The sequence below is a fragment of the Leptonychotes weddellii genome, chromosome 7 (genome assembly GCF_054177405.1).
Source record: "Leptonychotes weddellii isolate Sample4059 chromosome 7, ASM5417740v2, whole genome shotgun sequence".
Lineage (NCBI taxonomy): Eukaryota > Metazoa > Chordata > Mammalia > Carnivora > Phocidae > Leptonychotes > Leptonychotes weddellii.
Window position 1 is genome coordinate 134,283,193 of NC_138375.1, and position 13,885 is coordinate 134,297,077.

The window sequence follows — 13,885 nt, forward strand, 5'->3', positions numbered from 1 at the left end:
AACTCAGGGCCCCACTCCTCAGTGAGCCCCCAGAGAAAAGCAGTCAGTCACTCCCATCTCCCCGGTCTCTGGCTGCACTCCGTGCTCACCCGGCCTGTGACCAAACATTTCTATCTCTGGCACCTGACCCCATGTGGAGTCTCCAAACCTAGCAGATCCCTGTGGTGCACTCCTGTGCCACTCCTCCTGGGGGAAGAAGGGGAGTCTCCCCGGATCTGCCACTTGTTGGATCCCTGCTGGAAGAGCAGTGGACTGACTGTGCTGTGGATCAGGGTTTATGGCAACCCCGAGCTGAGAGCTCGCTCCTCGGCTCTGTCTCTGCAGCCGGCTTCCCCACTCTGATACCTGGGAACTCTGCCACACTCAGGCACCCCTGGTCTCTCTGTGACCCCAAGGGTCCTGAGACCACATTGTCCCATGAGGGTTCCACCCCCCACTTAGCCACTGGATTGACGTCCCTCAATGGAGCAGACTTCTAAAAGTTCCAATTTTGTGCTCTGGGGCTCTATCACTTGCCAGTAGCGGCCTACGGAGGACCCCTCCCCCGCCATCTATCCTCTCGAATATCACCTCGGATTCACTTCTCCACATGTCCTACCTTCCAGAAAGTGGTCGCTTTTCTGTTCAGAGAGTTGTTGCTATTCTTTTCTTCGATCTCCTGTTGAGTTTGTAGGTGTTCAGAATAGTTTGATCCCCATCCAGCTGAATTACTGAGACCAGACAAAATCCAGGTATCCTACTCCTCCACCATCTTGCTCCACCCCTCCCAATATTACACCATATGTTAACTAACTGGAATTAAAAAAAAAAATTGAAACAAAAAATAAATAACTAAATAAATTTGTCACAAATCATGATTAAGCACAATTTATACCTGTGGTATATTAATGGCTTACCACATATAAATCAATAAATGTGATACAAAACATCACTAAACTTTAAGATACAAATATATACATGGTAAATTAATATTCAAAAATTGAGACAAGAATGTACAATGGGGAGGAATAGTCTTTTCCAAAAATGTTTTTGGGAAAACAGTGCAACCACATTCAAAAGTATGAAACTGGACCCCTTCTATATACCACACACAAAAGAAACAAACAAACAGACCCAATGAATGAATGAAACACATGTTGCTAGAGAGGAGGTTGGTGGGGAAAAGGACACAGTAAGCTTTGAATTATGGAAATGAAAGTCACAGCATAGGGAATAAATTCAATGGTATTGCAATAACATTCTATCATGACAGATGTTTGCCACACTTGCAAGCAGCATAGAATATAGAGTTGTTGATTCATTATGCTGTACAGCTGAAACTAAAGTAATATTTTTGTCAGTAATACTTCAATGAAAATAGTAAATTAATTTCAAAGTATATGATCATCTCAATAGGTATAGAAAAACATTTGATAAAAGTCAACATCTTTTCATGCTACTCTCCAAAATTGAGTATAGAAAGTATTCCAATATAAAAGGGTGCCTGGGTGGCTCAGTCATTAAGTGTCTGCCTTCGGCTCAGGTCATGATCCCAGGGTCCTGGGATCGAGTCCCTCATCAGGCTCCCTCCTCGACGGGAAGCCTGCTTCTCCCTCTCCCACTCCCGCTGCTTGTGTTCCTGCTCTTGCTATCTCTGTCTCTGTCAAATAAATAAATAAAATCTTTTAAAAAATTAAAAAATAAAAAAAAAGAAAGTATTCCAATATAATAAAGGCCAAATATGACAAACCCATGACAAACATAAAACTGAAAGAAGCAAGACTGAAAGCTTAGCTTTTCTTCTAAAAACAGGAATAATTCAAGGACACCCCTCTTATCATCCTATTCCACATAGTACGGGACCTAGCCAAAGCAATTAGGGAAGGGAAAGAAATAGAAGGCATCAGACTCAGAAAAGAAAAAGTAAAAATATCTCTCTTTGCAGATAATATAATCTCACATTTACAACCAATAAACAAAATCAGAAAATTAGCAGGATACAAAATAAGTATAAAGAAAGTTGCATTTCTATGCATATTTTTATCTATACACGTATTTTTATATGTGTATATATACATATAACATACATATATATATTAATAATTTAACCAAGGTGAGGAAACACATGTATACTAAAAATTAGATATTGCTGCCATTTTTTTTTCACAGAAACAGAAAGAAAATCTCCTTAAATTAGTATGAAACCACAAAAGACACAGAAGAATGAATGCAATCCTAAGATAGAAAAAAAAGTTGGAGGCATATCATTTCCTGATTTCAAACTTTATTACAAAACTATAGTAATCAAAATCTTACAGAGGTGGTCTAAAAATAGATACATGCATCAGCGGGACTGGTTGCCTAGAAATAAACCCACTTGTATATGATCAACTAATATTTACCAAGAAAACAAGGAAGAGGCAATGGGAAAATAATATCTTCAATATAGGATAAATGGAAATAGATAGCCGCATGTAGAAAAATAAAAATTGTCCTGCTAAGTTGCACCAGTCACAAAAATTAACTCAAAATGGATTAAAGACTTAAACATAATACTTGATAAAATAAATATTTTAGAAAGCATATGGAAGAAGCTTCTTGATATTATGGTCAGTAAAGTTTTTTTTAAGTTTATTTATTTACTTATTTGTGTATTTATTTATTTTTATAGTTGTATATTTTTTAAATTTTTTATTAAGTTAATTTAGCCAACATATAATACCTCATTAGTTTTTGATGTAGTGTTCAATGATTCATTAGTTGCATATAACACCCAGTCCTAATCACAACACATGCCCTCCTTAATACCCATCACCCAATTACCCTTTCTGCAAACCCTCAATTTGTTTCCCAGAATCCAGAGTCTCTCATGGTTTATGTCCCGCTCTGATTTCTTCCTATTCAGCTTTCCATCCCTTCCCCTATGGTCCTCTGTGCTATTCCTTATATTCCACATATGAGTGAAACCATGTGATAATTGTCATTCTCTGCTTGACTTATCTCACTTAACATAATGCCCTCCAGTTCCATCTATGTTGATAGAGGTAGGTATTCATTGTTTCTGATGGCTGAGTAATATTCCATTGTGTATATGAACCACATCTTCTTTATCTATTCATCTGTTGAAGGGCATCTTGGCTCCTTCCACAGTTTGGCTGTTGTGGACATTGCTATTATGAACACTGGGCTGCATATACCCCTTCTTTTCACTACATCTGTATCTTTGGGGTAAATACCCAGTAGTGCAATTGCTGGGTCATAGGGTAGCTCTATTTATAATGTCTTGAGGAAACTCCATAGTGTTTTCCAGAGTGGTTGTACCAGCTTTCATTCCCACCAATGCTGTGAGAGGGTTCCTCTTTCTCTACACTTCTACGTACTAACAATGTGTTTGAAGAAAGAGAATTTAAGGAATCGATCCCATTTACAATTGCACCAAAAACCATAAATTACCTAGGAATAAACCTAACCAAAGAGGTAAAGGATCTGTAATTCAAAAACTACAGAACACTTATGAAAGAAATTGAGGAAGTCACAAAGATATGGAAAAATGTTCCATGCTTGTGGATTGGAAGAAAATTATTACTAAAATGTCTATGCTACCTAGAGCAATCTATACATTCAATGCAATCCCTATCAAAATACCATCAACATTTTTCACAGAGCTGGAACAAACAATCCTAAAATTTGTATAGAACAAGAAAGTATCCTGAGCAGCCAGAGGAATGTTGAAAAAGAAAAGCAAAGCTGGTGGCATCACAATTCCGGACTCCAAGCTCCATTACAAAGCTGTCATCATCAAGACAGTATGGTACTGGCACAAAAACAGACACATAGATCAATGGAACAGAATAGAGAGCCCAGAAATGGACCCTCAACTCTACAGTCAACTAATCTTTGACAAAGCAGGAAGGAATGTCCAATGGATACAAGAATCTCTTCAACAAAAGTTTGGGAAAATTGGACAGCCTCATGCAGAAAAATGAAACTGGACCATTTTCTTACACCATACACAAAGATAGACTCAAAATGGATGGAAGCCCTAAATGTGAGATAGGAATCCATCAGAATCCTAGAGGAGAACACAGGCAGCATTTTCTTTGACCTAGTCCACAGGAACTTCTTCCTAGACATGTCTCCAAAGGCAAGGGAACCAAAAGCAAAAATGAACTATTGGGACTTCATCAAGTTAAAAAGCTTTTGCACAGCAAAGGAAACATTCAACAAAACCAAGAGAATGGGAGAAGATATTTGCAAATGACCTATCAGATAAAGGGCTAGTACCAAAAATCTAAAAAGAACTTATGAAACCCAACACCGAAAAAACACATAATCCAGTCAAGAAATGGGCAGAAGATATTATCAGACATCTCTCCAAAGAAGTCATACAAATGGCCAACAGACACATGAAAAAATGCTCCACATCACTTGGTTAGGGAATTACAAATTAAAACCACAATAAGATAGTACCTCACACCAGTCAGAAAGGCTAAAACTAACAAGTCAGGAAATGACAGGTATTGGCATGCATGAAGAGAAAGGGGAACTCTCTATACCTTTGGTGGGAGAGCAAGCTGGTGCAGCCACTCTGGAACAATATGGATGTTTCTCAGAAAGTTGAAAATAGAGCTACCCTATGACCCAGCAATTGCACTCCTGGGTATTTACCCCAAAGATACAGATGCAGTGAAAAGAAGGGGCACCTGCACCCCAATGTTCATAGCAGCAATGTCCACAATAGCCAAACTGTGGAAAGAGCCCAGATGTCCATTGACAGATGAATGGATAAAGAAGATGTGCTATTTTTATACAGTGGTATATTAATCAGCCATCAAAAATGATGTGGATGGAACTTAAGGGTATTATGCTAAGCAAAATAAGTCAAGCAGAGAAAGACAATTATCATATGATTTCACTCATATGTGTTATTTAAGAAACAAGACAGAGGAGCATAGGTGAAGGGAGGGAAAAATAAAACAAAATGAAATCAGAGAGGGAGACAAATCATAAGAGACTCTTAACCATAGGAAACAAACTGAGGGTTGCTGGTGGGGAGGGTGTTAGGGGCGTAGGGTAACTGGGTGATGGGCATTAAGGAGGGCATATGATGTAATGAACACTGGGTGTTATATACAACTGATGAATCATTAAACTCTGCCTCTGAAACTAATAATACACTATATGTCAATTAATTGATTTTAAATTTAAAAAAACTAAAAATAAATAAAATGTTCTGGCAAAGGAACAAATAATAAAAAATAAAAAAGACTTAAGAAAGAATTGATAAAATAAAAAAAATAGCTGAAAAGGAAAATAAAATATAAAACCTAAAGCCTAAAGAATTAAAAAAAAAAAATGAAGGCTATATACTTCTTTCCCCAAGAACTGGAGTTTTGCAGTTCTCTATGATTGGTAAATTTGGGATTAGTGGGAAGTTCCTGCTGATCTTCTGGGGGAAGGTCCGGTTGTGCTCATTCTCAGGTGTCTTTCCCTAGGTGGAATTTGACCACCCTTGCCAGGGGGCTGGGCTCAGTGTCAGCAGCTCTGGAGCCAATGTGGGGGGTGAAAACTGATCTCTAGCACTAGAGCTGAAAGTTCATGCCCACCACTCTTCAGTGAGCCCTCATATATTAGCAATCACTCGTCTCCCTGGTTTCTGTCCAAACTCTGTGTTCACCTAGCCTGTGAATGAGCGTTTTTATCTTAGGCACAGGCCCCTGTTTTGAGTCTCCATACTTTACAGACTGCTGTGGTGTGTGTCTGTGCTGTTCTACTAGGCAGAGGGAGGAGGGTCGCATGGTGGTTCTGCTTCTTACTGGGCCCCTGATCAGACAGCAGCCTGACAATTCAGTGGTTCCTGGTTTATGGCAACACCAAGCAGAAAGTAGGTGCCTGGGCTTGCTGTTTGCACCCAGTTTCCCTGCTCCAATGCTTGGAAACTGCTACACTCAGGCACCCACATTCCTTTTGTTACTCTGGGGATCCTGAGACCATGCTGTCCCACCTGGGATTCCACCCTGTTTCCTCTCCTGAGCACCTTTCAGGCAGATTTCTAAAAGTTCTGATTTTGTGTTCCATTGCTTATAATACTTTCCAGGACCTGGCTTACAGAGAATCCATACCCCATGGTTTATCTTCCGATATATCGTCTCAGAATCACATCTCTGCACCTCCTATTCTTGCAAAACACGGTCACTTTTTTATTTGTAGAATTGCACCAATTCTTTTCTCACATCTCCAGTTGTTTTTGCATGTGTTCAGAATGATTTGATAACTAGCCAAATTCCAGCACCAGATGAAATTAAGGTCTCCTACTCCTCCACCATCTTAACTCTTCCCCGTAGTTTCATACTCTTCTGTTGTGAAAAGGTGCATGGTATGATTTCAATAATCTTAAATCTATTGAAGCTTATTTTGTGGCCTAATATGTGATCTATTCTGAAGAATGTTCCATGTGCTCATGAAAAGAATGTGCATTATGTTGTTTTTGGATGGAGTGTTCTGTATATACCTATTAGGTTCTTCTAGTCCAATGTCCTACTCAAAAACATTATTTCCTTGTTTTTCTGCCTGGATGATTGATCCATTCATTTAGTGGGTGTTACAGTCTCTTACTATTACTGTATTACCATCAAGTTCTCTCTTGATGACCTTTAATATTGCTTTCTGTTTTTAGGTGCTCCAGAGTTGGGAGTATAGATATTTCTAATTGTTATGTAACAATTGTACAATTATGATGTATTCATATCTTTATCATTATGTAATGCCTTTCTTTGTCTCTTGTTACAGTCTTTGTTTTAAAGTTTATTTTGTCTAATATAAATATTGCTACCCCCATTCCTTTTTTCAGTTCCATTTGCATGGTGAATGTTTTCCATCCCTTCACTTTGAGCATGTGTAAGTCTCTAGGCCTGAGGTATCTTGTTATCAGCATGTAGGTGGGCCTTCTTTGTTGCCCATTCCTCTCACCCTATGTCTTTTGATTGGAGCATTTAGGCCATTTTCATTTAATTATTGATAGTTATGTACTTAATGCCATTTGGTTGTTTTCTGGATGTTTTAAGTTTTTCTCAGTTTCTTTATTCTCTTTCTTTCTTTGTGATCAATGAGTTTTTATAGTGTTATGCTTTCCTTTCTTTCTCTTTACTTTTTCTGTTCCTATCATAGGTTTTGGGTTTATGCTTACCATCAGCTTCATATATAACATTGTAAGTGGGTAGCACTTTCAATAATTTCAAATTTCACATTTAAGTCTTTAGTCCCTTTTGAGTTTATTTTTGTGCATTGTGTAAGAAAATATTCCAGGTTTATTCTTTTGCTTGTAGCTGTCCATTTTTCCCAATACCATTTGTTGGAGAGATTTTTCCCCATTACATATTATTTCCTCCTTTGTCTTATATTAATTGATCAAATAATTGTGAGCTTATTTATGGACTCTTGATTCTGTTCCATTGATCTACTTAGCTATTTTGTGTGAGTAAAGTACTGTTTGGATTACTACAGATTTGTAGAATATCTTGAAAGCTGGGATTATGATATGTCCAGTTTTCTTTTTTTTTAAGATTGTCTTGTCTATCCCAGGTTTTTTGTGGTTCCATACAAATTTTGGAATTATTTGTTCTAGTTCTTTGAAAACTGCTGTTGGACTTTGATAGGGATTGCATTAAAGCTGTATGTTGCTTTTGGTAGTATTGCTATTTTAACACTATTTGTTCTTCCAATTCATGAACGTGGAATGTCTTTTCATTTCTTTGTGTCATCTTCGGTTTATCTTAACCATGCTATATAGTTTTCAGAGTACACGTCCTTTGTCTCCTTGGCTAAGTTTATTCCTAGGTTATTTTATACTTTTTGATACAATTGTAAATGGGATAGTTTTCTTCAATTCTCTTTCTGCTATTTCATTATTAGTGTATAGAAATGCAACAGATTTCTGTATATTGATATTGTATCCTGCAACTATACTGAATTCACTTATTAGTTCTTTTATTTATTGATTTATTTTTTATGGAGTCTTTAGGTTTTTCTATATATAGTATCATGTCACCTGCAAATACTGAAAATTTGACTTCTTACCAATTTAGGCATAATTTATTGATTTTTCTGGTCTGGTTACTGTGGCTAGGACTTTCAGTACTATTTTGAATGAAAGTGGTGAAAGTGGACATCTACATTTTGTTAGCTGTGGGGTTTTCATATATGGCCTTTATTGTGTTCAGATATGTCCCCTGTAAGCCTACTTAATTGAGGCTTTTTTTTTTTTTGAGAGTGAGAGAGAGAGAGAGAGGGAAAGCACAGGCTGGAGAGGGGTAAGGGTAAAGTAAGAGGGAGAGAAAGAATCCCAAGCAGACTCCATGCCCAGTGTGGAGCCTGACATGGAATTCGATCTCACAACCATGAGATCATGACCTGTGCCAAAATCAAGAGTTAGATGCTTAACCGATTGAGCCACCCAGACACCCCTATGTGAGGCTTTTTATCATGAATGGATGTTGTACTTTCTCAGATACTTTTTCTGCACCTATTGAAATGACTGTATGGTTTTATCCTTTAAATTGTTGATGTGACCCACCATGTTGATTGATTTGCAAATATGAAACCACCCCTGCATCTTAGGAATAAATTTCACTTGATTGTGGTTAATTTTTTTATGTGTTGTTGGATTTGGTTTGCCTATATTTTTTTGGTGATTTTTACATCTTTGGTTATTGCAGATATTTCCTTGTAGTTTATTTATTATTTTTGTAGTGTTTTTATTGGGTTTAGGTATCAAGGTAATGCTGTTCTCATACAATGAATTTGGAGCTTTTCTTCATTTTGTAATTTCTGGACTATTTTGAGAAATAGTGGTATAAATCTTCTTTAATTCACCTGAATTCACCTGTGAAATCATTTGTTCCTCGTCTTTTGTTCATTGGTAGTTTTTTTTTTACTTTTGCTTTTTTTAGTCATTCAAATATTTATTAAACATAAATAATAATTAATGTGTCCCAAACATAGTAAGACATAGAAGTTCATACCATGCTGAGGAAAAAGCAATTGGACAGTAGGTGTATAGAGCATTGAAGTGACTAATCTTAGTGACTTAATGATTCTATTTTTTTTATTATGTTCAGTTAGCCAGCATATAGTACATCATTATTTTGGATGTAGTGGTCAGTGATTCATTAATTGCTGCACATGTTGTGATGAGCACTGGGTAGTTTTGGCAGTTTTTTGATTACTGATTCTATTTTGTTGCTGTTAACCAGTCTGTTAACATATTCTATTTCTTCCTTATTTAGTTTTGGAAGTTTATATGTCTCTAGGATTTATCCCTTTCTTTTATGCTATCCAATTATACGGCATATGAAATATGCATTCTAATGAGCTTTTGTATTTCTCTGGTGATGATTGTTGTTTCTCTTTTTTCATTCTGATTTGGTTTATTTGAGTTATCTCTCTCTGTTTCTCTGTCTTTGTATCTCTCTCTCATTTTAATGAGTCCAATCATTAAAAAAAAGTTATCACTTCCATTGATATTTTCATAAAAAAGCCTCTTAGTTTCATTGATCTCTTTTATTGTTTTATTTTATTTTTAGCTTCTATATCATTTATTTCTGCTCTAATGTTTACTATTTTCTTCCTTCTTCTGGATTTATGTTTTGTTTCTTTTTCTTTTTCTAGCTTCTTTTCTTTAAAGATTTTATTTATTTATTTGTCAGAGAGAGGAAGAACAAGCAGGAACTGCAGGCAGAGGGAGAAGCAGGCTCCCTGCTGAGCAAGGAGCCCAATGTGGGGCTCAATCCCAGGACTCTGGGATCATGACCTGAGCTGAAGGCAGATGTTTAACCAACTGAACCACCCAGGTGCCCCTTTTTCTAGCTCCTTTAAGTGCAAGATCAGCTTGTTTATTTATTTTTCTTGCTTCTTGAAGTTGGCCTATATTGCTGTAAATTTCCTTCTTAGAACTGTTTTTTCTGTATCCCAAAGGTTTTTGACCATTGTGTTTCATTTTCATTTGTTCCCATGTACATTTTCATTTCTTCTTTGATTTCCTGTTTGACCCATTCTTGTTTAGGAGCAGGTTATTTAACCTCCATATATTTGTGGTCTTTCCAGATTTATTTCTTGTGGTAATGGTCAGAAAAGATGCATGGTATGACCTCAATCTTTTTGAATTCGTTGAGGCTTGTTTCATGATCTACTATGTGATCTCTTCTGGAAAATGTTCTGTGTTCACTTGAAAAGAATGTATATTCTGCTCTTTTAAGATGGAATGTTCTGAATATCTTTGTAAAATACATCTGGCCCAGTGTGTCATTAAAAGTTATTGTTTCCTTGTTGATTTTCTGTTTAGATAACCTCTCCATTGATGTAAATGGGGTGTAAACTAGTATTTTTGTTTATTGTCAATTAGTTTCTTTATGTTTGTTATTAGCTGTTTTATGTATTTTTTTTTTCCTCTCTAGGTGTTTATTGGTTCTAAAGGGCAGCCTTTCTCCCAGGGGAGGCTGAAGGGGCTCATATCTTTTGGGTTTCATGGACAGGGCGGTTCACATGCTGGGGGAGGCCAGGTAGGCCTTGAGCTTGGGCCTGTTGCTGAGGCACGCCACATAGGCCAAGAGCAGGGGGTGGGAGTCCAAGCAACCAGGGGCCAGGACCTGGTGATTCGGCAACAGGTCCAGCAGGTTGTAGTTGGCGAAGGAGATCTGGTTGCCCACAAGGAAGGCCTTGCCCTCCTTGTTCTGGATCAGCAGGGTCTCAAAAGACTTCAGGTGCCCTGGCATCTCCTGAAAATACTTGGCCTTACCCTCCTCATTGGTCTGGTAAATGAGCTGGCTGCAGTGCCTGTGGACATCCTCCATGCCATCTTTCACCATGTCCACCAGCACCGCCTCCCACTGGTCTTTGCCATAGAGCCCAAAGGTACAGCCCAGGTGTCGCAGGATGGCATTGGACTGGTACATGGTGAGGTCTCCATCCTGGAACTTGGGGAGATGCCCACACAGACAGGAGGCCTTGAGCGGGCCCTGCAGCCAGCTCTCCTTGGTCACCACCCCCTCCTTCCAGCTCTGGCCCTGGTCAGCCAGCAGCATGTGCATGGCCTTGCAGCACCCTCGGGTGGTGAAGTAGACGATGGTGTAGGGCGGCATAGGTCACGTGACGTGGAAGAGCAAGCAGCAGGAAGTGGCGGCGAGCCCAGTGGTCTTATATTTATTTGTTTTATGTATTTGAGTGTTCCTATGTTTGGGTACAAAAACTTTAACATTTTTATATCTTCTCGTTGAATTGTTCCTTTTAGTATTATATGGTATTCTTCTTTGTCTCTTATTACCATCTTCGTTTTAAAGTATATTAAATCTGACATAAGTATTGATACTCTGGCTTTCTTTTGACACTAATTTCCATGATAGATATTTCTCCACCCCTCACTTCAATCTGAATGTGTATTGAGGTCTGAAATGAGAATCTCTTGTAGGCAGCACGTACATGAGTCTTTTTTTTTTTAATCCATTCTGTCATCTTGTGATTGGAGCACATAGTCCATTTACATTCAAAGTAATTATTGATATATATTTATTTTCATTTCTTATTTTGTGATTGTTTGTAAAGAATTTCTCTGATTCTTCCTTGTCTTTCTCTCTTTCATGGTTTGCTGATTTTCTTTAGTGATATGTTTGCATTTCTTTCTCTTTATTATATGCATATTAATTAATCTTTTTTGATATATGGTTACCATTAGGTTTGTATAGAACCACTTCTACATGTAGCAGTCAGTATTAGGTTGATGACTTTTTTTACTTTGAACTCATTCTTTACCCCTCCCCTTATTTTAGGTATATGTTGTCATATTGCATATCCTTTAATTTTGTGAGTTCCTTAACTGATTTTTTTACAGAAATATTCATTTTCACTGCTTTTGTGTTTCCTTATTCATATTTTCACTTTTGTTCTTTCCTTTTCACTCAAAGAGTTCCCTTTAATATGTCTTCCAGGGGTGAAATAGTAGTCTTGAATTTCTTTAGTGTTTTTGTTTTTCTCTTGTCTGGGAAACACTTTATCTCTCCTTCTATTCCAAATCATAGCCTTGCTGGATAGAGTATTCTTGGCTGCAGATTTTCCCCTTTCAGCACTTTTAATATATCATGGTACTCCCTTCTGTTTTGCAAAGTTCCTATTGAAAACTCCCCTGCTAGCTTTACAGAGTTTCCCTTGTATGTTACTGTTTTCTTTTGGTTGCTGCTTTTTTTTTTAATCCATATATTTTGCATATTTAATTAAAATGTGTCTTGATGTGGATCTGCTTTTGTTGATTTTTATGGGGGTTCTCTTTGCCTTCTGGATCTGGGTATCTGTTTCTTTCCCCAGCTTATAGAAGTTTTCAGCTATTATACCTTCAAATAAATTTTCTGTCCCTTTTCTCTTTCTTCTTCTTCTAGACTTCTATAATATGAATGTTATTACATTTGATAGAGTCACTGAATCACCTAAGTCTATTCTCATTTTGCATAATTATTTTTCTCTTCTGTTCACCTTGATTACTTTACATCACTCTATCTTCTAGGTCATTAATTCATTCCTCTCCTCCTCCAGCCTGCTGCTTTTCATTCCATCATTCAAGTTTCTCGTTTCATTTATTGAGGCACTTATCTCTGCTGTTAATTCCTTATTTCTGTGTTAAGGTTCTCACTCATGTCTTCTACTCTTTTCTCAAGTCCACAGTTTATCCTTAAGATCATTGCTTTAAATACCCTATCAGGTATGTTACTTATATTTATTTCACTTAGATCTCTTGCCATGACTATGTCCTGTTTCATTTTGGATAAATTTCTCTGTCTTTTCATTTTGCCTGATTTTCTGTGCCTGTTACTGTGTGTTAGGAAAGTCAGATACACCTCCTGTTCTTGAGGGTAATGACATTATGAAGAAGAGATTTTGTAGTCTCTTACAGTGCAATGTCCACTGTTCACCAGAATTTGGCACTTCATAGGTGTCTTCTATGTGTGCTGAGTATGCCATGTCACTGAACTGGATTTACTTTCAGTCCTATCATCTGCAATGGCTTTTGTTGCCTTTTGTGGGGATGGTTTGGTGCCCGTGTTATTAAATGGATAGTCTGGGTCCATTTGTGCTTGAGTTGGATCAGATCAGATGTTTGGCAGAGCTGCAGTCAGATGGAACTACAGAGTGCTCTTCCTGTGTTGTCCCTGATTGGCTCTTGTTGGTGGGTGGAGCCTGCAGTCAGATCAGATATCTGTCCCCTGCCCATTGTTCAGGCTATAGTCAAAATGCTGTGCATGTTTAATTCCAATCTCGCTAGGGAAAGAGTCACTTTGGAGTGGTGCTGGCCACTGCTGGGCTGCTTGCATAATTTCTTGCTTGTGTGGTTTTTCTCTCTTTCAAATCTGAATGAAAACCTTGTCAAGTAGACCATTCTTGATTGTAGATTTTCCCTTTCAGCACTTTGAATATATCACACCACTGTCTGCTAGCCTATAAATTTTCTGCTGACACCTCAGCTGATATGTTCACAGATTTTCCCTTGTTGGTAACTTTTTTCTCTTATGGTGTGTTTACAATTCTCAATTTTTCTTTATTTTTTGATATTCTATTTATTTTGTGTCCTCATGTGGACCACTTTGCATTTCTATTGTTTGGAGTCTCTGTGCTCCTTGGACTTGGATATTTATTTCTTTCCCTAGGTAAGAGAAGTTTTCATTTATTATTTATTTAAATAAAATTTCTACATCTGTTTCTCTTCTTCTTTTGGATTCCCTATAATGCCAATGTTTGGATTGTTTGATAATGTCCAAGAAATCTCTTAACTTATCCTCATTTTTATTTTATTTTTAAAAATATTTTATTTATTTTGAGAGAGAGCAGAGTGAGTGAGAGAGAGAGAGCATGAATGGTGGTAGGCAGA

The 13,885-nt window shown here is 37.5% G+C and overlaps 1 pseudogene; it reads right to left on the bottom strand.

Moving 5' to 3' along the window:
- Positions 1 to 10,302: 10,302 nt before the first annotated feature.
- LOC145722500 (glutathione S-transferase P pseudogene) lies at positions 10,303 to 13,557 on the bottom strand (annotated as a pseudogene).
- Between the last annotated feature and the right edge of the window lie 328 nt (positions 13,558 to 13,885).